This window comes from Lissotriton helveticus, chromosome 5_1 (assembly GCF_964261635.1).
Source record: "Lissotriton helveticus chromosome 5_1, aLisHel1.1, whole genome shotgun sequence".
In the NCBI taxonomy this organism is placed as follows: Eukaryota; Metazoa; Chordata; class Amphibia; order Caudata; family Salamandridae; genus Lissotriton; species Lissotriton helveticus.
Genome location: NC_136065.1, coordinates 2,059,847,108 through 2,059,874,284, shown reverse-complemented (window position 1 = coordinate 2,059,874,284; position 27,177 = coordinate 2,059,847,108).

Below are 27,177 nucleotides of genomic sequence, written 5' to 3'. Positions count from 1 at the left end.
GATTTTGACATTCCTTGGAATGATTTTGGCCATCCTTTTCTCTTGTTGTCTTTGCATCCAGTGGGGTCCTGCCATTTGTAGTCTTTGTGCTACTATGTGCGTTAGAAGACCTGTCCCGAGAGAAGTAGAGAATAATAGGATGTTGCTACAGCAACACTTAGATGACCTGATGAAGATTGATATGGACCTAGATTCAGATTAACATGAGTTTAGGTTATTGCCTACGTAATGGCAAAAGGAGGGCTGAGGTTCTGTAATTCTCGAGCCTGACTCCATTTCGTGTTGGCCTTACGTAGGCCTGTGAAAGAGGCCCGGCGAACAAGTGGCCTGGCCTTCTGAGTTCATGTATACATTTACTAAGGTTTCTTTCGACTCTGAAAGAACTGCAGAGAAACTGACCTCTTCACCTGAAACTGACCTCGCAAAGCCAATTTCCTTTGGTTTGATCCTTGTCTAAGATTGCCACTTAATGTTCAGGACCTCGTTAACCTTTAGTTTCCTTGCACATATTTTATCTTGTTCAGCATCTATCACTGTTTCCTTTATGTTCTGACATTATATGGGTTGTGCTTTTCAATTATAAATGTGTCCGGCTTGCAAAGATTGAATTTTGGACATTCCTAATAATTAACTTTTGGGTTGGGTTACTGTAAATTGTGTTTTTGTTAATGTGATACTCAGTTAGAAAATGTGCCCTATTGGCTAGAATTTTGCGCAGTGGGTGTACATTTATAATGAGAATATGGTGTATAAAAGGAGATGTCTTGCCTTAGTAATTTGAACAGTCTCCTAGGAATATACATTGTGATGTATTGTTGGGATTTCTGTTACTAGCTGCAGCTAATAAACTTGGTCTCTGACGCCACCCAGAAGTATCCGTGTCTCTGTATACCAAGACAGGTGGAATCCGAAGATTTCAGGTGTGTCCCTGGCACTGATGGGTTCTGACCCGGTTCTTCAAGTGTAGTCAAACTGAGACTCAACAGAGGGGAAAGAGCCCGTCTGGGTGTAGTCACACTGAGACTCAACAGAGGGGAAAGAGCCTATCTGAGTGCAGTCACACTGTCTCAACAGAGGGGAAAGAGCCTATCTGAGTATAGTCGCACTGAGACTCAACAGAGGGGAAAGAGCCAATCTGAGTGCAGTCACACTGAGACTCAACAGAGGGGAAACAGCCTGTCTAAGTGCAGTTGATAGAGCGCGCAGGTCACCCGACTATAATTTTACCATATGCACATTGGGCCCATAAATTTCAATTCACCATATTTATTAATCGTGTAACCTTGCACTCTACTATCAGTAACCCTGTTCCTTCCTATTTTATCTCCAATGTACCCGACTTACCATTCCACTGTTACGGGTACCTAATGACCACAATGGATCAGGGAGCTAGCTGTAAAAGAAAGGCAGACACCAAAATACTCTATTTACTAAATTTGCACTCATATAATAACCACAAACTCGGAAAGTTGGAAAAAAACCTGTATCTAAAATTTGCCAGTTTCATTGAGCATAAGGTTTACAGCAATTAAACTATCAATAACTAGAATTATAAAGAGCACGTATCCATATAGGAAATAAATCAGACATACCATTTAGAATTCTAATGGGAGGTAAGAACAGGGACCATGCTAGTAAGAATGTTCAGGAATTTAGACCAGACATGGAGTAACTAAAGGACGGGGAAAGATAAGGAACATGCTAGAATGTACACCCTTCTAAAATGGGCACAGTATGAGAATTTAGTCAGTCTATGGAGACCCGAAAAGTAACATGTAACTATAGGGAAGGTAAAAAATGGAACACGCTAATATCTCAGAGCAAACATTTCATTTAGCTAAGGGAAGGTAACGAAAAGGAACATCTATATCTCATGAACTGTATGCAGGAACGTACTTAAAGGATAGGGAAAATTGGAACATGCTAAAATAATAACTATAATATATGACTTTTCCATTTGTCGGTGCAAAGAAAGCATGGAAAATCAATATGCAAGAGTATGTCTTTATTAAAGCAAGGAAAAGAATGAAAGATGCAGAATATGTTTCCCAGCACTATATTTACCTAGACTAGTGTGAAGACCAACCCTGGCCACGGGTCAGTTAAGGACAGGAGAAACCCCAAGGAAGGACAGTCGCCAGTAGACCAGCAGGTGCAGAATGGACACCCCAGGACAGGACAGGACAACCAGATTAGGATCAGGACAGGACCACCAAGGTAAGACCAGCACCCGCAGTTCGGAAGCAACGCCTGCGCTCCACCCTCTCTGCAGCTAACAGTCAGAACCCCGATTGGGTTTTCGAATTCCCCAGCCAAGTGCTCCGCCAGCACTTAAGGTTCTTAAAACCCCGCTTGGGTCTGTGGAAATTACGGACACAGTGCTCCGCAGCTCTTTATATCAGTCACCTATTGAGTGCATTGGGTCAGTGACAGGTCAGCTATTCGGACAAGTCGGACAAATTCTCTAACTAAACCTAGGCTAGTTATACTGTTTTCGGGTCAGTGTACCACCCCCAAATGTTGCAAGTGTAAGAATCCCCAATTTTGATTGGTCCTCAAGTAGGACAAGTCAACACACCAACCAGGACTATACTTCTACAAGTCCCAATTTGCATCTTTTGGTACCGCCTATTGAATTTGGGGTTCCCAGGGTATGTGCTCTTGTCCTAACAATAGAGAATACAATTTAATATACATTTGTTACAAGTGCAGTACAGTTCTGCTCCTCCTGCTGGGTCGCAGGTCAGTTCTCATGAACATCTTGACTGTGGCTGCCAGCTGGCTGAGTTCCACTGGTACAAGGTTTTCTTCCCTCTGCCAGGGTGACATGCGCAGTAGGGACTTCTAAGATGGAGTTTCATGTATTTCCCCAGCCCAAAAGACTCGCCACATGAAAAGTAAAGGAAAACAATTCAGAACATAAAAAATAAATGAATACACTGTATACCAGGAATCCCTATATGACTCCCCTTACTTTATTTTAACTATAGCATTAAGATTAGTGCAAAAACGAACAGCATTGCAGAAAGCGGCATGGCAAGCTCCAGCATGTGAGAACACAAAGCGGCCATTTTGAAGCTGGTGCGCAAGCGCAAAGATTCCCACCAGAACTGCGAGTACGTCACGTCACGTGAGTGTGACCGACGCATGCGCAGACGAACTCCCGCCAAGCAGCGGCCATTTTAGTGGCAAGCGTATTATGATTAATACACACATATGCAAGCTTCTCTGGGACATCACGTGTAGTGAAAAAAATGTGCAATATTAGTAACACAAACATGTTGATTAAATTTCATTAATGTTATTTGAGGTTCTTGATCCAAGCAAGTCGCTTTACGTGTGAATCCTTGCTCCATCAATCCCCTCTTTGATGATATTTTATATCATCACAAATTCATGGAACGAGATGCCAACTTCTTACAGTTTTCCCAATTCAATTTCTTCAAATATTTGATTCAGTTTCTCTTTTGTCTCTTTATTAGGGTGCGAATTTTTCACCCTTTTATAAATCTGATTATTCATTTCTTCTAATTCAAGTTCATCCACATTTCTCTTCACTCCTCTCTGATTCACAGTGTACTTCTTCTGGTGTTTTCGACATTTACAACAGATGAATATGATGAATACTACTAAACCTATTACTGCAATTGGCATCAGTACTTTAATCAAAAAACTTCTACCTAAGTTAGCAAACCAATGACCTACAGCGGATAGACCATCAGTAAGTCTCTTCCAGGCACTGTCAACCTCCAGTGGTTTGAGCTTCTTTCCCAAATGTGTGATATTCCTTACATACCTTTTGAGTTCTACACTTTTATCTGGTATGTAAGTGCAACAATGTTGTGCTTTCAGCATTCTGCAGACTCCGCGCTCTTTTGCCAATAGAGTATCAAGAGCAAGCCTGTTCTGTAAAACCATTGATCTGACCGCAACCATTTCGGTATTGACCATCAGGAAACCCCCAGCAGTGTCAGTAGATAACCGATCTACTACTGTTGACAATTTGCAAATGCTGTGAGTATTCAGAACCACTCCCACTGTAGGTATCAGTGCACTAAAAATATCTCCTACAATTTCACCAGCACTTTCTCTTTTAGTGCGTACTTATTGGTAAGTTTCTTCAGTGCTTCCAGTGATTTTCCCCACATGGTATATCTTTGGGAAGACAATACCAAAATATCAACTCCCGTACCAATGGTCGGGCAATTTGAAGTAAGCCTTGTTCCCACAAATAAAATAAATTCCAGGAAACACAGGCTCAGTCCCATCTTTGAACCCCCAACCTCCAATTACCTTGTAATTATGTTCGCATTCACTGGAATCAATGAAAGTATTGTTATAATAACTAGTCATTTCTCTTTTAAGACAGAGTTTCCCCCTCTTTTCAAAATCCAGAAGCATCGCAGCATTAGCTCCACCATTAGAGGTGCTCCCTATATTCTCTGCCCATTTAGGAACTTTATGGTGCTTGTCTTTGGCTTTCTTTTGGAAACTCTCTCTTCTCTTCTCTACCATGTCCAGAAATTCCTTTTCTTTTTCATGTAAAGAACAGGTCAGGTTATTTTTGTGTGCATCCTCTATATTAATTTTTTCTACAGTTAGAAAATAATCACTCATGTACTTAGCTACATCTCTAGTTGTATGTACAGGGTTCAGGTTTCTTCGAACAGGAAGTTCAGAGAATGTCACGCCAGAGTTTGAATAGTAATACTTTAAAGGTCCTCTTTTGTAAAATAAGCTAGTTAGTATACTACAGGAAATTCCATAGGTTAAGGTAAAGTGATGATAAGTCACGCCTTCAGCCACAGAAGTAGGTAGCTTCATGCAGACATAACAGTCGTGTATTTCCATAGTTTCTACATAATGCAATAACAGGTTTGTGAAAACGTTTAAATGAGTCTTGTTCTTAATTTTGTTAAAGCGTAATCCTTCCTCATCTGGTGCTTCTAAATCTACTTGTCTCTGTTTCAGGCTAAGTGGTTTGTCCAAGGCGTCTACCCTTCGTGGTGTAGTTCTAGTGTGTGATTCTACAGTGTCGTCAGGTAAATTAATATTTGGGTACAGACTGGGATTTTTACTCATCATAGAAGGAATGGTTATTGTTAGTCCTATCCACAGTATTAGTACTATTGCTACACTACATAAACATACTTGGCAGCATGTTTTACAACAACTCCGTCTCGGTCTCCCATTCTCAGAAGAATCAGCCATTTCGACTCAAAAGAAGCTTCAACCCCTCTTTGTAACTCTGCACAACTTGCTTACTCGAGTAACTTTTTCAGGGTGGTTCTGCTTCTTCTTCGATCTGTTCAGCAATCAATTCTCCGTCACTTTTAGTACTTTCGTCACTTATTTCCAGATTCTCAAATTCTTCCAGTACATAGTAAGTCCATTCAGGGCTCGAATACTTGTTATTCAGCTTTTTGATGCGAACACTTCTTCTTTTTGGCTTTGTCACCACTGGATCAGTTTGACTCGAGACCTCATTTATTTGTTCAGGCTCCTCGTTTATTGTCTTCAAACGCAATCTCAGCCTTTTCACAAATCGAGGTACTGAGTCACCTTTTCTGAGTCTTTTAACTGGCACTGTCTCTTGGCCTTCTTCAAACACCCTTTTGTTTTTGTTGAATTGTGGCACATTTGGATCAAGTTCGTCTTCAGTATTGTTACCTAACTGATTAGGTCAAGGTCTTTCATCTGGTTCTTCTGCCTGGTCCCTAAACTGGCCCTGTTCAGGTGTCTGCTGAGTTTGGCTTTGATCTGTTTCGATCTCTTCTTCCTGAACACAATTGTCTACTTCTACCTGTTCCTGTTCACGCTCTTTGAACTCTTGATTTTCTTCCGCATGAACTTCCGCCCTAATTTCTATCTGTCCCTTTTCTGGTGCAGGTGTTCTTGGAAGAGTGTCAAATACCTGCTCTTTCCCTACCTGGTCCTACTCAGAATCAGATTCGAGGAGGACCAGGATTTCGATGATCTGAGTAGCTTCTTCTTCACCTGTCTCATCCTCACTATCCCACTGTCTATCTAGTTGAGCTTGACTCCTAGTTCGTATAGGGTCGATTGTCAGATCGATAAATGGAATCCAATCTTCTTGACTGGAGCTCGGTTGTTCTTCAGCTACTTCAGGACCGATGTCTTGGGATCCTTCAGCTGCGCAACCTTCAGCCTCAGTTTCGTCAGGTTCAGTCACTCTCTTCGTGTGGCTGGCATGAATCCAGCGAGGTACTCCTGCACACTTTACAGCTGTGGTGGTTACCAGGATCACCTGTCTTGGCTTTCCCCACCTGGGTTCAAGGCAACTTTTCCGAGTGTGCTTCTTTATCGCGACCCAATCACCTGGACTCAGGTTATGTGCTGGAGTCGTTGGCCTGGCGACGTCTTCTCCCCCAACCTGGCGAGAGATAGAACGCACTTGGTCAGCCAGTTCTTTACAGTATTCCAGTACCAAATCATCAGATATGCTCATTAATTTGTATCCTGGCACCCATGCTTGCCGCATTGCTCTTCCCATCAGGATTTCATGGGGACTCAAGCCCGTGTTCCGATTTGGAATACTTCTGAGTCCCATCAACACAAGAGGCAGAGCATCTGGCCATTCCAGTTGAGTGTATTCACACATCTTTCCCAATCTTGATTTGATTGTGCCATTTATCTGTTCTACCACTCCAGAAGCCTCTGGACGATATGCACAGTGCAGATATTGCGTGATTTTGAATGCTTCACAGATTTGTTTTATTATTTCATTCTGAAAATGACTTCCTCTGTCAGATTCAATTAAGACTGGGAAACCATAACGAGGTATTAGTTCCCTAAGTAACAATTTTGCCACTGTGATGCTGTCATTTCTTTGTGCAGGGAAAGCTTCCACCCATTTTGAAAACAGGCAGACAATGACAAGTAGGTATTTCATTCCTCGACAAGGGGGCAACTGAATGAAGTCAAGTTGTAATCTAATAAAAGGGCCTTCTGCCTTTCCAATTTTCCCTGGTAGCACTATGGTTTTCTTTCCAGGGTTAAATTGTTGGCAGGTCAAACACCTCTGGCAGAGTGCTTCTGCTACGCCTCTGAATTTTGAGTTGAACCATGTTTGGCAGAACATGCGAACCATCGCATCTCTGCCCACATGTGTATTTCCATGTATCAGCCTAGCCATAGGAGCAAGCATACTGTCTGGCAACACAGGCATATCATCAAGGTAAACAATGACACCATCTGCATTTCTCCTTACGACAACCAAAGTTTCTCCATCTTTGTTTCTCCTGTGGGTCTGCTGCTTCCTGTAAGTCTCTCACTTCTTCCCATGTATTCACTCCCTCTAGCATCAAAAGTTGGCAGCTGCTTCCGTTTCCCCCAACCTTTATATTGATTGCCATTTTGTATTTTGCACAATGTTGGGCTAACTGGTCAGCATAATGATTACCTGCTGTCACATCGTCATTGCCAGATTTGTGAGCAGCACACTTGACCACAGCCAATTCTTTTGGTAACTGGATTGATTCCAGTAAATCCTGCACATATTTTCCATTTCGGATAGGGGTGCCTGAAGAAGTCAGGAACTCCCTCTGTAGCCATAATTGGCCAAAGTCATGCACAACCCCATAACCATACTGGCTGTCAGTATATATGGTTATTCTCAAATTTCTCCCAAATTTACAAGCTTTTGTCAGTGCAATTAATTCGGCTATTTGTGCAGACTTTACTCCATATAAATAGGATGCTTCTACTGGACGCTCTAGAGTGCATACTGAGTAGGCAGCGCTCAGGCCACCATCCTCATGTCTCCTACATGAGCCGTATACAAACAGCTCATAATCTCCAGTGTGCAGAGGGCTCTCTTTGATGTCTGGGCGTGGTTTTGTACTGAACTCAGTTAGATCAATGCAATTATGTGCAAATTCTTCCCTCACCTCCTCTGCAAATGAGCTGGGCAGTAAGGTAGCTGGATTCAAAATTTTACATCGTTCAAGGGTCACATTTCCTGCACCTCCAAGGATTCTCTCGTACTTAGTCAGTCGACTAGGTGTAAGGTACTGGGTTTTTGTCCTTGTCAGTAAAATCACAACAGAATGTGGAACATACACAGTTACTGGATGTCCCATACCAATGGACTCACTTTGTTCAAGACTCATGCATGTTGCAGCTACAGCTTTCAAACATCCAGGTAATCCAGCTGCTACTGGGTCCAATGTGGAAGAAAAGCATGCCACTGGACGTCGAGTCAAACCATGAATTTGGGTGAGGACTGAGAGTGCACAATTATCTCGTGTATCACAGAACAGTGCAAAATCTTTTGAGTAATCGGGCATTCCTAAAGCAGGAGCAGTACAGAGACAGTCTCGTAATTTTGAAAAAACTGTCATGCTTTCATCATACCACTCTACTGGGTCACTTGCTCCTTTCTTTGTCATTTTTATTAATGGTTTTGCTAGGACTGCAAATCCCACAATCCACTGCCTGCAGTACCCTATAACTCCAAGGAACATTCTGATTTCCTTCTGGGTATTTGGTAACTCCATGTTTCGAATTATCCTGATTCTCTCTGAGGTGACTTTCCTGATACCTCTCTCTATCTGGTGCCCCAGATATTTTACTGATGTGGTACAGAATTACAGTTTTTCTGGTGATACTTTATGCCCCCCTTCACCTAAATGGTTCAGCAAGGCAATTGTGTCAGTCACACAGTCTTTTCGACTTTTAGACGACACCAAGAGGTCGTCTATGCATTGCATCAAAACTGACTTTCTGGGCAAAATTAGGGTCTCAAGGCACTTTTTCAGAATCTGATTAAAGATTGAGGGGCTTTCTGTATACCCCTGAGGGACGCGATTCCAGACGTACATGTGACTGTCGAATTCAAATGAGAAAAGAAATTTGCTGTCTGGATGCAATGGAATTGAAAAGAATGCATGACATAAGTCAATGACGGTAAACCATCCAGCATTCCATGGAATTTGGTATAGAATTACTGCAGGGTTTGGCACAACAGGACAGCAGGGTATCACAATCTTGTTAACCTTGCGCAGGTCCTGTACTACCCTGTACTTCCCACTAGGTTTCTTGATTCCAATTATGGGCGAGTTACATGGGCTGCTCATTACTTCTTGTATGATGTTTGCTTCTAATAATCTTTTTATTTCAATGGCAACTCCTGCTTTTGCTTCTGCACTCATTTTGTACTGTTTACCATTTGGGTATATTGCATTTTCTTTTATGGCTATTTTAATTGGGTCTACATTTGCCATTAATCCTACATCTTTTCCAGTGAAATACCATACTTCTGGTTTCACTGTTTCTTGGAGTTCTTCAGGTAAGTCTTGCATTGTCAGTCTTTTAATTTCAGAGTCTGGTCTTGCTAACATCAATTTGTTAATTCTATCTTCGTCTGGGGTCTGAATTTCAACGCCATTTGGTGTGCAAAAGATAGTACAGTTCATTTTACACAGCAAATCACTTCCTAATAGGTTTACAGGACTGGAGTCGCAAACAACAAACCTATGCATCTCTTTAAAATTTCCAATTGTAATTTCCATAAGTTTGGTAACTGGGGTACTAATTAGCTGATTAGAAACGCCCACTACTTGGATCGCTTCTCCCGAGAGGGGTAGGTTTGGAACGTCTGCTGTTCTCACAGTAGAACGAGTAGCACCAGTGTCCAACAGGAAGGTGATGTCATTTCCTTCAACCTTTCCTTCAATGTATGGCCCTGACTGGTCCACCGGCAAGGAGGCGCCAAGCACGCACTCCTCGTCCTTCCCCTCAGGCACCGTCAGTAGGTGTCATCACAGAGAAATGTGTCATTTAACAGAAATTGTGAGGTTGCTGCATTCTTATTTTCCCTTACTTCCCACACTTCGGTGTCTTCACCCTGCTGTGCTTTGCTCCTAAAATATTGTCCAGGTGCACGAGGCAACTGATTCTGTTTTACCTGTTGTTGGGTCTTTCGTGGTTTCTCATTCTGCGTCTGTGGATTTAAATCAGTTATTTGAACGTTACCATTCTGTACATGTGGACACTCGTCTCTCCAGTGACCTATCTGTCCGCACCCGTGACAGGGGAATTTCTTTTTGGCCTCTTCTCTGCCCATGCTTGTGGAGAAGTGTGACTCACTGGTTAGAAGCGGCAGACCCTGAAGCTGAGGTCGGCCCGGGACCAGGGTTCAATTCCCGACGCGGCAGAGTCTTGGGTCAATGTCCGCGGATTTGATAATTCTCGCTTAGGTGCCTATGCTAACCATGGGTCCCACTCTGCAACTCTGGGCAATAGCTTGCTTAATCTCCACAACTGCCCCAGCAACGCCGGGGATGCCTGGCTTCACCTTGGGGTGCCCTCTCACAGGGAAAGCCAGGACGGGTTCCCCAGCGGTATACAGCGCCAGGACACCACCTAACGAGGTAACAGTGCGCTTTACAAGTATACATTACATTACATTACATCTTTACTCTTGGCTTTCCCCCACCCCCGGGGCCCTGATTCTGATTACTGGTCAATTTATTTAGCTGTTGTTCCTGTTGTTATGCCAATTTTACCTGTGCCCACATGACCTTTTCTTTTAATGCTTTCCGTTTATCTGCCATCTCATCCTCACAATATTTGGCGTACTTCAGGACCTCATCAATTGGTTTAGACTGCCAGCAGATTTTATTGTCTTTGATCCATTGTGAAATCTCAGGTCTTAACCCTAGCACAAATCTATAGATGAAATGGATCATGTCCTTCATTTCTATGTTATCCAGACCACTGTACGTTTTGAACACCTGTAACAGTCGTTCATAATAGGAATGCACAGTTTCATCTCTATTCTGGGTAGTTCTATCTATTCGGGTCCAATCAGTTTCCTTTGCAGCCACTTTTCCCTTGAGATGCAACATTACTTTTTCATTACCTCGGGTGAACGAGCCCCTGTGTTATTGTCCCTCGGGAATTCCTCACTAGGCCAATCTATAGCAATTTTGCATTCTGTCCACAAATCTACGGGAACTACAATGTCAAAGAAACCATCCAAATCTTTCCAGAGATACTTCTGAACCTTCACAAACCTTTCTACCTGTCTGTACCAATCTACAGGCTTCTCTCGTAATTTTGGGAAGTCATTGGTAAAGGACACAATATCCTGTCGGGACCATGGAACATGCACATATTTTTCACCTGGCACTTCTCGCATAGGATATCATTTTTCTGCCTTGTCTGCTTCTTTCAAGACATACTCGGAAGCCATTTGTTTTGATCTAATCTCCTCCTTTTTCTTTGCCCATCTGGCTTTCCATTTTTCTAATTCTCCCCATTTTTGCAACAAGTTTAATAATTCTCTGATCTGCACCTTTTTTCCTGACACATTCATGTTTTCCAAATCCATGTCTGAGAACTCTGCTCTGTAGGGTTTTTGCAACACTTTAGATTTACCAATATCTATTCCCATACTAGCTGTGGTGTCCATTAGTTTCTCATGGAACACTCTGGTATTACGGGTGATACTTTTGCAAATAAACAGCAATTCTTCCTCAGTAAAAGTATTCAATCTGTCTAACCCCACATTTCCAGCCATCAGTTCTTCCAATTCTATTCTTAATTTGTAAATATCTAATGGTTTCGACTGAGGATTTTGTTTCTCTAATTCTCGACTCCGTCTCTCAATTTCTTCAGGAGTAACTACGGTGGCATTTCTAGTACCAGAAGCTGACTCAATCTGCACTTCTCCTGAATTGAAAGGAGTGTTCTTCCTCCGTGAACCCCTTTCTGGTTCCCTTATCGGTAAATCCATCAAAGAAATTACAGATTCACATTCACTTGCCTGGTCATCTACATTTAAGGGCTCTTTTCCCGGCTGCACTACAGCTGGGGTAATAATCGGAGCATTTGGACACCCCTGTTTATCCCCATACAAAGGAACAACTGTTCCAATAGTCACTGGAATTGTCAAGGCTTCAGGACTTGTATTTAATTGGGAAATTTTCTGAATTAATTCAGTTCTCTGTTTAGCTATAGCCTCCCATTCTCTCTCCTGCAGAACTCTTTCCAGGCTTGTTTCATTTACTATTTGCGGAGTCAAGGTTGGAGTATAATTCGGGGCAGTTGGATGCGTCATACTTGGTCCCTCACCATAATTAGGTTTCAGGAATGGATTCCCTGTGCTTAAAGGTCTCGGCTCCTCCTGATAAGGAGGTATTAGACAGCCATCTCTTGCACTTACTGGTCTTGATCCCTCCTGGTAAGGGGGTCTTAGGCAAGCATCCCCTACGCTTGAGGATCTGGGTCCTTCATTTTAAGGAGCTGGATTCTTCATTAACAATTCCTCCAAATAATCATCATCTGAATCCCCACTGGTCATCAGATGTTTTGTTTTCTCTGTCCTTTTCTCTCCCATTGGCGCTTCTAGGGCAATTACAGGGTACAGTCCTTCCACTATCATATTCTGTCTCCATTTTTTCATTTTGCTTTCTCGGGTTTCTTTATTTACTTTAGGATACCATTTTGTCAACCCCTTGTCCATTCTTGGCCTGTCTCATTCAAAAGCCTCTATCTCCCATTCTTCTAAGGCCTCATATTGCGTTAGTCTGGGTCTGAGATGTAAATCATTCATTCGGGTCCTCAGATTGAACAGAATCCTGCTATTAAATGTACCATCTAACAGAAATGCCAAAATTCCGTCATTCTTCGTGTATTCCACCCAATTTTCCAACCATACACAAGAATGGTAACCCCTGTCAAACATCATGAATGATGCGGGAGTATTAGGGGGTGGAATGACAACTCCTTCTCTAGTTTTGATAGGTTTGTCTCTTTTGAAATAATTCTTCACTTTGCTTACTAAGGTCATTTTCCTCTTTTCTCCGTACATAACGCTTTTACGACCTTTCCACTTATCTTTTCCGAATCCTATATATTTTGGATCAGGTCTAGTCTCTGGATTAGACGGATGCCACATATAATTTCCACAAGCGACTTTGTTTACAAAATCACTCCCAATCCAAATGCGACTCTTATTTTTCTGCAACCAATCAAATGCGCGATTTCAAATTAATTCACCAATGAGTGTGCGGTGTTTCTCGCATACGAGTTCTCACGCTCCTGTGCTCACCCCTCCTTTACAATTCCTGCCTCAGCTACACACCCGCTGTCTCGACCAATACCAGCGCGGCACTGAGTGACGTCAGCGCGGCTCAGCAACTGACTCCCTCCTTCACGAGGTAAGAAACACTACGATTTCTTCCCCTTAAAGTGCAAGTGCTTTATTTAATTTCCAACGAAAACACATTCGCCACTGTACTTGAGTGTCTAGAAAGAAAAGATTTGTTTCACTGCAAGTAAACTTCTTCTATTTACTTTTCAAATACTGCGAGTAGATCCCTTCTGCCTACTCTTCACACAAGCATTAGTGAACCTGCTTCTCCTTCGACTCATCCACTTTGGGATATATACTAAGCCAAAAGTTTCACTAGTGAACTCCTTTGCTACCAATTAAGCTTAGACGAACCTGCTACTCCTTCCGAGTGACCCTTACTAGGTTATATCACAATAGAAGTTTTGCCAGCGAACTCTTTGCTACCATTCATTCATTCATTTATACAGAAAACCCTAATTAGTGCTTCCAGTTCTGCCTAACCTGCACCAATTTTCCTCTAGTAAGTGACCTCACTTGCGACGTGGATCCTCCTCACCACCCGCTATTCTGCCCCCGGGGATTCCAGACAAACATATAACAATCACTAACGAGTGGATTAGTACATATATCAATATAGCAGCAAGAAAAACAATTTAAAACATTTCATAATTTTCAAAGCTATAAACAACGATTGTACATTTGATCAATTAGCAGTAAAATTTTCACAATTAGCAGCAAATAACCTACCTACCTATCCTAACTAGTCCTACCTATCTTTAACTAGTCCCTAACCATAGCTCTGCTACCAGAAAATTACTGATAGAGCGCGCAGGTCACCCGACTATAATTTTACCATATGCACATTGGGCCCATAAATTTCAATTCACCATATTTATTAATCGGGTAACCTTGCACTCTACTATCAGTAACCCTGTTCCTTCCTATTTTATCTCCAATGTACCCGACTTACCATTCCACTGTTATGGGTACCTAATGACCACAATGGATCAGGGAGCTAGCTGTAAAAGAAAGGCAGACACCAAAATACTCTATTTACTAAATTTGCACTCATATAATAACCACAAACTCGGAAAGTTGGAAAAAAACCTTTATCTAAAATTTGTCAGTTTCATTGAGCATAAGGTTTACAGCAATTAAACTATCAATAACTAGAATTATAAAGAGCACGTATCCATATAGGAAATAAATCAGACCAACCATTTAGAATTCTAATGGGAGGTAAGAACATGGACCATGCTAGTAAGAATGTTCAGGAATTTAGACCAGACATGGAGTAACTAAAGGACGGGGAAAGATAAGGAACATGCTAGAATGTACACCCTTCTAAAATGGGCACAGTATGAGAATTTAGTCAGTCTATGGAGACCCGAAAAGTAACATGTAACTATAGGGAAGGTAAAAAACTGGAACACGCTAATATCTCAGAGCAAACATTTCATTTAGCTAAGGGAAGGTAACGAAAAGGAACATCTATATCTCATGAACTGTATGCAGGAACGTACTTAAAGGATAGGGAAAATTGGAACATGCTAAAATAATAACAACTATAATGTATGACTTTTTCATTTGTCGGTGCAAAGAAAGCATGGAAAATCAATATGCAAGAGTACGTCTTTATTAAAGCAAGGAAAAGAATGAAAGATGCAGAATAGATTTCCCAGCACTATATTTACCTAGACTGGTGTGAAGACCAACCCTGGCCACGGGTCAGTTAAGGACAGGAGAAACCCCAAGGAAGGACAGTTGCCAGTAGGCCAGCAGGTGCAGAATGGACACCCCAGGACAGGACAGGACAACCAGATTAGGATCAGGACAGGACCACCAAGGTAAGACCAGCACCCGCAGTTCGGAAGCAACGCCTGCGCTCCACCCTCTCTGCAGCTATCAGTCAGAACCCCGATTGGGTTTTCGAATTCCCCAGCCAAGTGCTCCGCCAGCACTTAAGGTTCTTAAAACCCCGCTTGGGTCTGTGGAAATTACGGACACAGTGCTCCGCAGCTCTCTATATCAGTCACCTATTGAGTGCGTTGGGTCAGTGACAGGTCAGCTATTCGGACAAGTCGGACAAATTCTTTAACTAAACCTAGGCTAGTTATACTGTTTTCGGGTCAGTGTACCACCCCCCAAATGTTGCAAGTGTAAGAATCCCCAATTTCGATTGGTCCTCAAGTAGGACAAGTCAACACACCAACCAGGACTATACTTCTACAAGTCCCAATTTGCATCTTTTGGTACCGCCTATTGAATTTGGGGTTCCCAGGGTATGTGCACTTCTCCTAACAATAGAGAATACAATTTAATATACAATTGTTACAAGTGCAGTACAGTTCAGCTCCTCCTGCTGGGTCGCAGGTCAGTTCTCATGAACATCTTGACTGTGGCTGCCAGCTGGCTGAGTTCCACTGGTACAAGGGTTTCTTCCCTCTGCCAGGGTGACATGCGCAGTAGAGACTTCTAAGATGGAGTTTCATGTATTTCCCCGGCCCAAAAGACTCGCCACATGAAAAGTAAAGGAAAACAATATAGAACATAAAAATAAATGAATACACTGTATACCAGGAATCCCTATATGACTCCCCTTACTTTATTTTAACTATAGCATTAAGATTAGTGCAAAAACTAACAGCATTGCAGAAAGCGGCAGGGCAAGCTCCAGCATGTGAGAACACAAAGCGGCCATTTTGAAGCTAGTGTGCAAGCGCAAAGATTCCCACCAGAACTGCGAGTACGTCACGTCACGTGAGTGTGACCGACGCATGCGCAGATTAACTCCCGCCAAGCAGCGGCCATTTTAGTGGCAAGCGTATTATGATTAATACACACATATGCAAGCTTCTCTGGGACATCCCGTGTAGTGAAAAAAATGTGCAATATTAGTAACACAAACATGTTGATTAAATTTCATTAATGTTATTTGAGGTTCTTGATCCAAGCAAGTCGCTTTACGTGCGAATCCTTGCTCCATCACAGTCACACTGAGACTCAACAGAGGGGAAAGAGCCTGTCTAAGTGCAGTCACACTGAGACTCAACAGAGGGGAACGAGCCTGTCTAAGTGCAGTCACACTGTCTCAACAGAGGGGAAATAGCCTATCTGAGTGTAGTCACACTGAGACTCAACAGAGGGGAAAGAGCCTTTCTGAGTGTAGTCACACTGAGACTCAACAGAGGGGAAAGAGCCTGTCTCAACAGAGGGGAAAGAGCCTGTCTGAGTGTAGTCACACTGAGACTCAACAGAGGGGAAAGAGCCTGTCTGAGTGTAGTCACACTGTCTCGAAAGAGGGGAAAGAGCCTATCTGAGTGTAGTCACACTGAGACTCAGCAGAGAGGAAAGAGCATGAGTGTAGGCACACTCTGTGTCACCACACTCACAGCCTTTCACCCAGCACTACATCCAGACAGTCTCGTACGAGAGGTGAGAGCCCGTGTTCGTACAATGGCATCCAGGTAGTCTCAACAGAGCATAGAGAACCTGTCTTAGTGTAGTCATAAAAGTCTCGAAAGAAGGGGGAGCTTTTGTCTGTCGTACAATCCCTCTCAGCACAGGCACAAGCCCCCCACCCCCCTCTGCTGAGGCAGTCTATCCCACTCAGACAGTCTCGACAGAGGGTAGAAGGCCTGTCTTAATGCTGTCACACTCAGACAGTCCCATAAGAGCGTGAAGAACCTGTCTCATGTCAGTTACTCACTGACCGTCTCAGCAGAGCGTGACAAGCCTGTCTCACGGCAGTCACTCGCTGTCTCATCAGCGGGGGACGAGCCTGCCTCAGTTTAGTCGCACTCAGTAACTCTCACCATTGTAACAGGGCACCTGACTCGTGCCGCCTTTTCTCCCGCAGACAGAGTCCCCAGGACAGCCAGGACTCAGCCTTTCAGCAGAGGTGAAGAACCCGCCTCTCCGTGCAGTCACACGCAGTCTCAGCAGAGCGCTAAGAGCCTGTCTCAGGGCAGGCACTCACTGTCTCATCAGAGAGGGAAGAGCATGCCCCCAGTTAAATAGCACTCAGTCACTCTCACCACAGTAACAGGGCACCTCGCTCATCACGTGTCCCCTGTTCCACCGCAGACAGCGTCCCCAGGACAGTCATGGCTGATGGCTCAGCCTTTCAGCATCTGTCCTCTAATTGTCCGGATAGGAGAGTCAACCCTCCAGGGTGGTCCCCAAAATAGCACGAATGAAACCCAGGCCCGTCTCCGTTAGATCAGTGCCGCTGAAGCACGGAGGGTGCCTGGGACTGACTGTGCTGACCCAGTTTGCCCCCCCCCCCCAGCCCAGACGCAGCTGCATAACACCGTGTAATGAGGGCCGCGGGGACCGCTCCTCGCTGAAGCAGCGGCCCCCAGGATGTGTGGAGGCGCGCGGGGGAGGGCTGCGGTGGAAGGCGCGTGGCTGTAAGATCTTTGTAAGGAGGTAGATCTAATGAGTCTGAGCATGTGTCTGTAAGATCTGTGAAAGTAGGGGGGGCATATCTAATGAGTCTGGGCTCGTGCCTGTGATATCTGTGTAAGAGGGGGCCGACCTAATGAGTCTGAGGCTGTAAGATCTTTCTAAAGAGATGTGCAGATCTGTAGAGTTTGGGACATGTGCCTGTAAGACCTGTGTAAAGAGGGGTGCAGATCTGTAGAGTTTGGGACATGTGCCTGTAAGACCTGTGTGAAGAGGGGTGCAGATCTGTGGAGTTTGGGACATGCGCTTGTTAGATCTTTCTAAGGAAGAGTGCATATCTTTAAAGTTGGGGACACGTGCCTGTCAGAACTGTGTAAAGAGGGGTGCAGATTTGTACAGTTTGGGACATGTGCCTGTCAGACCTGTGTAAAGAGGGGTGCAGATCTGTAGAGTTGGGGACATGTGCCTCTCAGAACTGTGTAAAGAGGGGTGCAGATCTGTGGAGTTTGGGACATGCGCCTGTAAGATCTTTCTAAAGAAGGGTGTAAATCTGTAGAGTTGGGGACATGTGCCTGTCAGAACTGTGTAAAGAGGGGTGCAGATCTGTAGAGTTTGGGACACATGCCTGTACGACCTGTGTAAAGAGGGGTGCAGCAGGGTCGTGGACCTTGGTCAGCGGACTCGAAAATTCTCGCTTCGGTGCTTACTCTAATCAGGGGTTCCACTCGGCAACTCTGGGCATTAGCTTGCCTAATCTCCACAACGGCCCCACCAATTCCGGGGATGCCTGGCTCCACCTTGGGGACTCCCAGCAAGGGACCATCCCACAGGGAAAGCCAGGACGGGTTCCCCAGAGTTATACAGCGTCGGGACGCCCCGTTGCTGGGGCAGCTGTGCGCTTTACAAGTATACTACATTTACATCTGTAGAGTTTGGGGCACGTGCCTGTATGGTCTGTGTAAGGAAGTGGTTAGATCTGTAGTGTGTGGGGCAAGAAGGCCAGTGGCGGTTCTTACCACTTTGAACAGGTGCAGCACACATGCTGGGGCCGCCTCACACATTCAACACCTCTTCGAAGAGGTTGGTACCTGTGGGCCTGGGGATGGCATAGATAGAAGGTTACTGGGCGCCCCAAAATAACACTGACGTAATAAGTTACTTAATACGAAGACTGATAGTTAAAACATACTATTTTAATAAGGCTGTGCAAATTTGAGTAATTTTTCTCACGAAATTTCACAAAACTTCATGAGCATTTTGCGAAATGGCACTCTTTTAACAAAATGTGGGTTGCCGCTGTATGATGCGTCACTTCTTTACCCAGGCACATCGGATTCAGAAATCTTTCAAGATACAAGATGGAGACTAGTTCCAGTAGAAAATGTTTCTTTCCTAAACATTTGACACGCAAACCAATCTCCCACAGGGATCCCACAAGACTTTTTCATGTGAGATGAGCCCTCAGATAAAAAGAAATACAAAATAACTCAATGTAAAACATCGAAAACCAAAAATTCAGTTTTTTAAAAATTTGTCTTGCAAATCTAAACATTTGCTATATATACCATTACAGGTGAATTAATCAAGTGCCATAAAGGCACCTAAGGCAAGCCCGTCTGCACCCGTCCGTGCCCGAACGGCGCCAGGGGCCAGGACCCCTGGTTCTTTTACTGAGCAGTCAGTGGTTTATACTTCTGTGAAGTTGCGGGACCTGAGAGGGGTTATAGCCCCGATGTGCCTCCATTCTATAACAGTTGATGAAGGTGTGGAGAAGTGTGGCTCAATGGTTAGAGCGGCAGACTTTGATGCAGAGGTCTAGCCCGGGACCAGGGCTCAATTCCCCGCCACGGCGGGTCTTGGGCTCAAAAATTCCACGGACCTGATAATTCTCGCCTCAGTGCCTATTCCAATCATGGAGTCCCACTCAGCAACTCTGGGCAATAGCTTGCTTAATCTCCACAACGGCCCCCACAACGCTAAGGATGCCTGGCCTCCACCTTGGGGGTGCCCAGGAGTGGACACCTCACAGGGAAAGCCAGGATGGGTTCCACAGCGGTATTCGTACAAGCGCCTTGAGACCCTTGCGGGTGAGTAGTGCGCTATACAAGTATCAATTTACAATTTTTACTGTGATTTCCGTTTTGCCGCAGGCAGTGACGACAGACAAAGTGGGAAAGGTATGCGCAATACCTCAAACCATCTGCTCTGCCTCTCCCTTAATTGCAGGTCCCCTAGAAAACAGTCTTGAAATATATGATCTACTTATGGACCAGAAACCAGTGGGGTTGTTCCTGGTGGAAACCTGGTTAAATGAACAATCTGTACCAGATATCTTGGTTGCTCTACCTGAGGGGTATGCCATTCTCAGTGTTGACAGACTTGGGCAGAGGGGGGGAGGTCTTGCTGTGATGTTCAGGAAGGAATCCCAGTTAAAGGTGGCTAGAATTACGCTGCCTAGCTGCGAAGCCTTTTTAGGGCTCGGACTCCTCCCCCTGGGGGAGGAGTTAGAGAACTAATGTTAAAGGAGAAAAAAAAGAAGAAGAGGGCCTTGGAGAGAGAAATTCCAGACATTCCTTAGCGTTTTCTGGCATCTGGTCAGTGGTTCGTCTTCCCTGTGCTGTGTATGTAGTAGCCTTGAAGTGATAGGCTGTAAGTAATGTACGCGTGCCCGATGTGGCATTTTGTGTGCGAGAGCGAGCATGGCAGAGTGATTAATCTTAATTACGAGCTGTCAGAGTGCCCGTGTAATGCAAGCCAGATGATGCGAACGCGTTCACAGCGGTGAGCGCGTTCAATGTTAAATGACGAGAGGCAGCAGGCGAGGCTCACAGAAGATGACTCATACATGCTCGTCCACACTGTAGTTCTTGTTTATTTCGTAGTCGTTTATGTTCTGCCTTAATGCATTGCCATTTAGACCGGCTTTAAAATTATATGAAAGGCCCTCCTCTCCGCCAGTAACAGCTTCCTGTTGTGTTCTCCCTAGTGCGAAGTAACACAAAGCTGTTGTATACTGAACCTCGACGAAGCTACGTCCACAGAGCGAACACTTGGGCAGTGCAAATAAAAGTCACCTGCCTTTCGTCCGGGGTGTGTGTTTTTAAAGTAAAGGACGAACTTCCCACGGTACAATGCTGCGCAGTGCCTAGCACGCCTCCGTTGTCACACCAGCAGTACACTGGGTTGTTTTTGTTCAATACTCTGCCAAGTGGGATGAGTACACAATGAGCAGGCTAAATGTCTGCGGGATGCAAACGAGTACACTGGAATCAGCACGGAAACAGTTGGGAGTCCTGTTTAGCAGTAGGCCGATAAAATGTTATTTTGGCATCCAATTAGACTTTTCTCCTTTCCTTTTTTTTATCTGTTCTTCTAAATTAACAACTTTGAGTGCGCGCCGGAAGAAGGAAAGACAGCGGATCAAGTCACGTTAAACTTAGCTGGCACAGCTGTCAACTTCGTGACGGAGACCAAGGACGAACGGCTTCCGGTTTCCTGTAACCACAAACCTGCACACTGATGAGAGAAGAAGGTGCCACCCGCGTTCAGTCATTATTTTATGTACACTTTATTTTGTCTGCTTGATTTGCTAGCTTATTAAACCTACACCTACAATTACAGTGATTAATGCTTATGTGAGGAAATGTAAAACAATCATGGCAATCTTCAGGTGTAACATTTCCACTTGTTAGCGCACACGGTGCCACCTTTTACTTGGAAAGAGTAAATACTAAACGGAATACAAATTGCAGAAAAGGGTAAAGTAACACTCCACTGCACCAGAATATCGCAGCGCCAAAGTATTCATGCCCGCTGGACATCTTTGGTGAGGGAAAACAGCAAGACAGAAGTGGACGTCATCACAAAGCTAAACAAAGCATAAAAAAAGATCTTCTGATCATTGGATGGAGGACAGCGATCTCTTGAACTCGGAATTCGCACTTGTTCATTTCCAAAATGCCTTTTTCGAGTTAGATCCGCATTCGGTGGTTCAAACACTAGAAGAGAGATGGTTTATTACAGAAAAGCTTCCTGAGAGGACGCCAAATAATTCAGACTCCTCCATCCTCAGCCTACAACATGGCTGTAAGACTCATCGAAGATAGCCACATCTTCAAATACATTCTAATCTCGATACACCTGATTCAAGTGCTGCAACCTCGATTGAAGACTGCCCGCCGTATAAAGCCCTCCACTTGGAGGCACATTTTAAAACTCGATAGATCATGGGCTCTAGATATTACATGGGGCTCTGTGCGGGAAAGAGGATTTACCTTATGTCAACTGATTCTACTGGAGCCCCTCCCAGAAGGAGGAATTCATGCATTAGGACATGTGCCCATCTGGAACAGCACCATTCCACTAGATCGGTGCAGACTGCTCTCCTGGTCAAACCAGGCCCAGGCACTAAATATTCCACCATCTGAAAACCACAAACTGAACAACCTGATGAACAAATGCTGGGGGTCCAACAGCCCAGGTTTTGTTTTAAGCCTTGTGATCACAACACTGACTCCCTAGTTTTCCGGTACGTTTGTGCTGATTTTATTTTAAAATACCTTTACATTTGTACTTTTGCCACTCACTTCTGTAACTTTGTTTGAAAAGTAAAGCGCTCTTAATAAAGGCCGTGTTCGCAACTCATAAATTACAACGAAAAGTTAAATAAAATACAGATAATGAAGTGCTTCGAAGCCTGCCAGGCGAGCCGTGCTAGCGCTGCCTGTTCTTGTCCGGGCCGGGCGCTGGGACGAGCCTGACAGCTGCCCGTTATTGCAACATGCCTGCAGTTGGCCACCTCAAGGCGCTGTCTGTCCGTCCTCGGCAGGCCATGCCTGCAAGGACGTGCCTTCGAGGCCTGAGGCCGCCCAGTGGCCCGTTTCCTGCAGCACTGCAATGCTAAAGTTGGAATGCGATTTACAATTCTTTATTCATTAATTTATTTATTTATATATTTAATGCCATTTTCTATAGCGCGAATATTACCCGAAGGTGTCAGAGCGCTTTACAAAAGAACCAGTTGCGCTACATAAGGATTTAGGATTCCATGAGTTACATCAAAGATACAAACAGGAAAAAAAATTGCAATTGTACAAGTTGTAAAGTCACACAGGGAAGAGATACAAATATAAAAAAATGCAAATGTACAAGTTGTAAAGTCACTCTATGTATCTCTATATACATATTGTTAAAGTCTCTTATGTAAATAAAGCGGTTTTCAGTCTCCTTGGCGAGAGTGCTCCAGAGCAACCTGTTCCGGACAGGGGTGAGGCAAGCTCCAGGGGGTGAGCCGCTGAGTGAGGCTGTGCCGGTGTGTTCAACAAAGAATGAGGGTGTGCACAGGATCAAACTGTTTATTCAAGAGAGCAGCCAGGATCGGAAGGGAGGTTTCCTGGCCACATACGGCCCGGTGATTCCCCAGCGACTGCTTTGAATTTTTGATTCTTGATGATTCAACACCTCAGCAGCCTGTGCATTCACCAGCAACAGGCCCCTCCAGGATTACAAACCTGCAGTTGGGACTGCCGCCTCCATTGTAGACAGGCAAAAACGCATGAAACACTGCTGTTGAGTGCTGTGTGCGGTGTGCTGGTGAGTGCTGTGTGCTGGTGAGTGCTGGTGAGTGTGGTGTGCTGGTGAGTGCCGTGTGCTGTTGGGGGCAGAGTGCTGTTGGGGGCAGAGTGCTGTTGGGGGCAGAGTGCTGTGTGCTGTTGAGTGTAGAGTGCAGAGTGCTGTTGAGTGCAGAGTGCTGTTGAGTGCAGAGTGCTGTTGAGTGCAGAGTGCTGTTGAGGGCAGAGTGCTGTTGAGGGCAGATTGCTGTGTGCTGTTGAGGGCAGATTGCTGTTGAGTGCTGTGTGCTGTTGAGTGCTGTGTGCTGTTGAGGGCAGAGTGCTGTTGAGGGCAGAGTGCTGTGTGCTGTTGAGGGCAGAGTGCTGTGTGCTGTTGAGGGCAGAGTGCTGTGTGCTGTTGAGGGCAGAGTGCTGTGTGGTGTTGAGGGCAGAGTGCTGTGTGCTGTTGAGGGCAGAGTGCTGTGTGCTGTTGAGGGCAGAGTGCTGTGTGCTGTTGAGGGCAGATTGCTGTTGAGTGCTGTGTGCTGTTGAGGGCAGAGTGCTGTTGAGGGCAGAGTGCTGTGTGCTGTTGAGGGCAGAGTGCAGAATGCTGTTGAGGGCAGAGTGCTGTGTGCTGTTGAGGGCAGAGTGCAAAATACTGTTGAGGGCAGAGTGCAGAATGCTGTTGAGGGCAGAGTGCAAAATACTGTTGAGGGCAGAGTGCAGAATGCTGTTGAGGGCAGAGTGCAAAATACTGTTGAGGGCAGAGTGCAGAATGCTGTTGAGTGCAGAGTGCTGTTGAGGGCAGAGTGCTGTTGAGGGCAGAGTGCTGTTGAGGGCAGAGTGTTGTGTGCTGTTGAGGGCAGAGTGTTGTGTGCTGTTGAGGGCAGAGTGCTGTGTGCTGTTGAGGGCAGAGTGCTGTGTGCTGTTGAGGGCAGAGTGCTGTGTGCTGTTGAGGGCAGAGTGCTGTGTGCTGTTGAGGGCAGAGTGCTGTGTGCTGTTGAGGGCAGAGTGCTGTGTGCTGTTGAGGGCAGAGTGCTGTGTGCTGTTGAGGGCAGAGTGCTGTGTGCTGTTGAGGGCAGAGTGCTGTTGAGGGCAGAGTGCTGTTGAGGGCAGAGTGCTGTGTTGTGCCTAGTGAGTAGAGTAGTGAGTAGTGAGTGCAGAGTAGAGTAGTGAGTAGAGTAGTGAGTGCAGAGTAGAGTAGTGAGTAGGACATCACAGGCAGCAGCTGTGCAAGCTTCTTACACTCACAAGGAGACCACAGGCAGCTGAGGTGCAATCTTCTCCTACTCACAAGAACGACATCACAGGCAGCAGCGGTGCAAGCTTCTCACACTCACAAGAACGACATCACAGGCAGCAGCAGTGCAAGCTTCTTACACTCACAAGAACGACATCACAGGCAGCAGCAGTGCAAGCTTCTTACACTCACAAGGAGACCACAGCCAGCAGAGGTGCAAGCTTCTCACACTCACAAGAAGGACATCACAGGCAGTAACGGTGCAATATTCTCACACTCACAAGGAGATAACTGGCAGTACACACCACATGAACACACTCCATAACACATAGCAACAATACATTGGCATTTACAATGCCATTAGCTCAAGCTCAAATAAATCCGAGCCCGATTGCATTTCTAATGCTTGTTTTGTTTGGTTACGAACAGCGTTATTTATATCGCAGGCCTGCTTCTGTATAGGCCTCCCGGCCCGGTGAGAGCCTTTCTCAATGATCTAGCTGAGACATTGCCCCCCTATGTCATTCGTTACCCTGATTTTATCTTGTTGGGGGATCTGAATCTTCATTTGGAGGATGTAGATAACAGAGATTCACAGGAAATGCTTCAAGGGCTTCAAGCTACGGGGCTAACTCTTTTGGTCAACTCCAGACTCATAACAAAGGTCATACTCTGGACAATATTTTTACCAACAGTACTGTGGTAGAAGCTCTGCCACCGGTGCCCATGGCATGGTATGACCACTTTGTTCTCCCTTTTGCCATCATGCACCCTTCAAAGACCCCCTGCAATTTAGAAAAGCGCTTGGCGCTCCCATTGGTTCGGTAATGGGACGCATTAAGCGTCGAGGCCTTTGGGAATAAGTTGGCACCTAGTATCCCAGTTTTGGGGACTAAAGTAGATATAGCTGAGGGGCTAATCTCTGAGAACTACCTTAATGAGAATAGGGTGCTTTAACTGGCAGCCCTTAAGATGTACCATCAACGCATTAGGACAGTACGAAGGGAGTTTTACTGTGAATACATTGAAGCTGGCAAAAACTCCACTAAGAACATTTTTAATGTGGTAAGCGAACTGTCCTCTTTAGATCGCACAACAGCTACAGTGCCCGCCTCCATTGATTACTGAAATCAGGTTGCAGACTTCTTTATGAGCAAGATCGATATCATCTATGCTGCCCACCCGGAAAGTAGCAGGAATCATATACCTGCTCCTGCAATTGAGGGGTTAGGTAGTAAAAACTGCTTTACTTTCTGCCTACCTGGAGTAAGTGAGGTTCTTAACCTTATGGAGGCAGTTAAATCTGGGTCGTCCCGTGACCCGATTCCCCCAAAAATATGTGAGGCTAGGGAAAAAAGTAATTGCCCCAGTCCTCACTTCACTGCCAAACACTTCTTTCAGCTCTGGTGAGGTCCCTAGTAACTGGAAGCATGCCATGGTGGTACCAGTGTTAAAAAAAACATCCCTCGACCCTGCTCTCCCAGAAAACCTTTGACCTATCTCTCTTCTACCCTATGTGGCTAAGATTGCGGAGAAACGTCTCAACTACCAATTGTCCCTATTCCTGGAAGAGAGACAAATACTGCATGAAACTCAATCTGGGTTTAGACCCAAACATAGTACAGAGTCGGCTCTTCTGTTTGCCTCAGAGGCTCTAAAAATGGCGACCGACTAGGGTAGAACTACTGCACTCATCCTCCTTGACCTCAGTGCCGCGTTCAACACGGTCTCCCACGGCCTTCTCTTAGAACGGTTGCGGGAGGTCGGGGTCAGCAGAGTGATATGGAGGTGGATCAAAAACTACCTGGAACACAGGTCTTTCCAGGTCATCCAGAATCCTTTTGAATCCAGAGTCTGCCCATTGTTGCAAGGGGTGCCGCAGGGTTCGGCTCTCAGCCTTACCCTATTTAATATTTACATGCGCCTCTTGGCAAATATTGTGCTGAGACATAAGTTAAAATTGGTATCATATGCTGATGATACACAGTTGATTGTCACCCTGGAGCAGGAGGAGGCAGGAACAGCTTCCAAGTTTAAGGCCTGTTTAGGGGCGCTCGCCAACTGGATGAAGCTCAGCTGCTTGCAGCTGAATGCAGGAAAGACGGAGGTGATGGTGGTGGGTAAGCAACCCTCCCTCTGGTCACACTTGTGGTGGTCGGAGGAGATGGGCCCACCCCGACCCGTAAGGCAAAGGCTAAGAACCTAGGAGTGTGGTTAAATGACTCCCTTTCATTCTCTGAACAGATATTATCTGTGGCTGGCGTCTGTTTTGGAACTCTGAGGATGTTGAGAAAAATGTAGTACCTTCTCCCAGCAGAGGCTAGACGGACGATTATACAGGCTCATGTTATGTCGCGTCTAGACTATTGCAACATCTTGTACCTGGGGGTGACCCAGAAAAATGTGTACATCCTGCAGAAGGTCCAGAATACTGGACATCCCTAGGCGGGCCCCGGTTGGAGAGGCTCTGAGGAAATTGTTCTGGCTGCCCATACAGGCCAGAGTTACTTTTAAGGCCTTGTGTTTCACCTATAGGATCTTCAACAAATAAGTTACTAGCTTTCTGCACCCCCTTCTTACAGCCTACGGACCTGAACGCTGCCATAGGTCCCTGGGCACAGCAAAGCTGATCGTGCCTAGGGTGCAGAAGTTACGGGTTGGTGGGAGTTCCTTTGGATTCCTTGCGGCCAAAGCTTGGAATAACCTCCCTGTTGACCTAAGGAAGTGTCCTTCAGAGACTGTTTCGAAAAAAACTTAAGACATGGCTATTCCTCCTGCCTTCGGATTGCCGGAAATAGGCAAGAGGTAGCCGTCCCATTAGGGGACCCGGCTGCTGGGTAGGGCGGTGGTCTGGGGTGCAGCTGCTATGTTCTAACTGG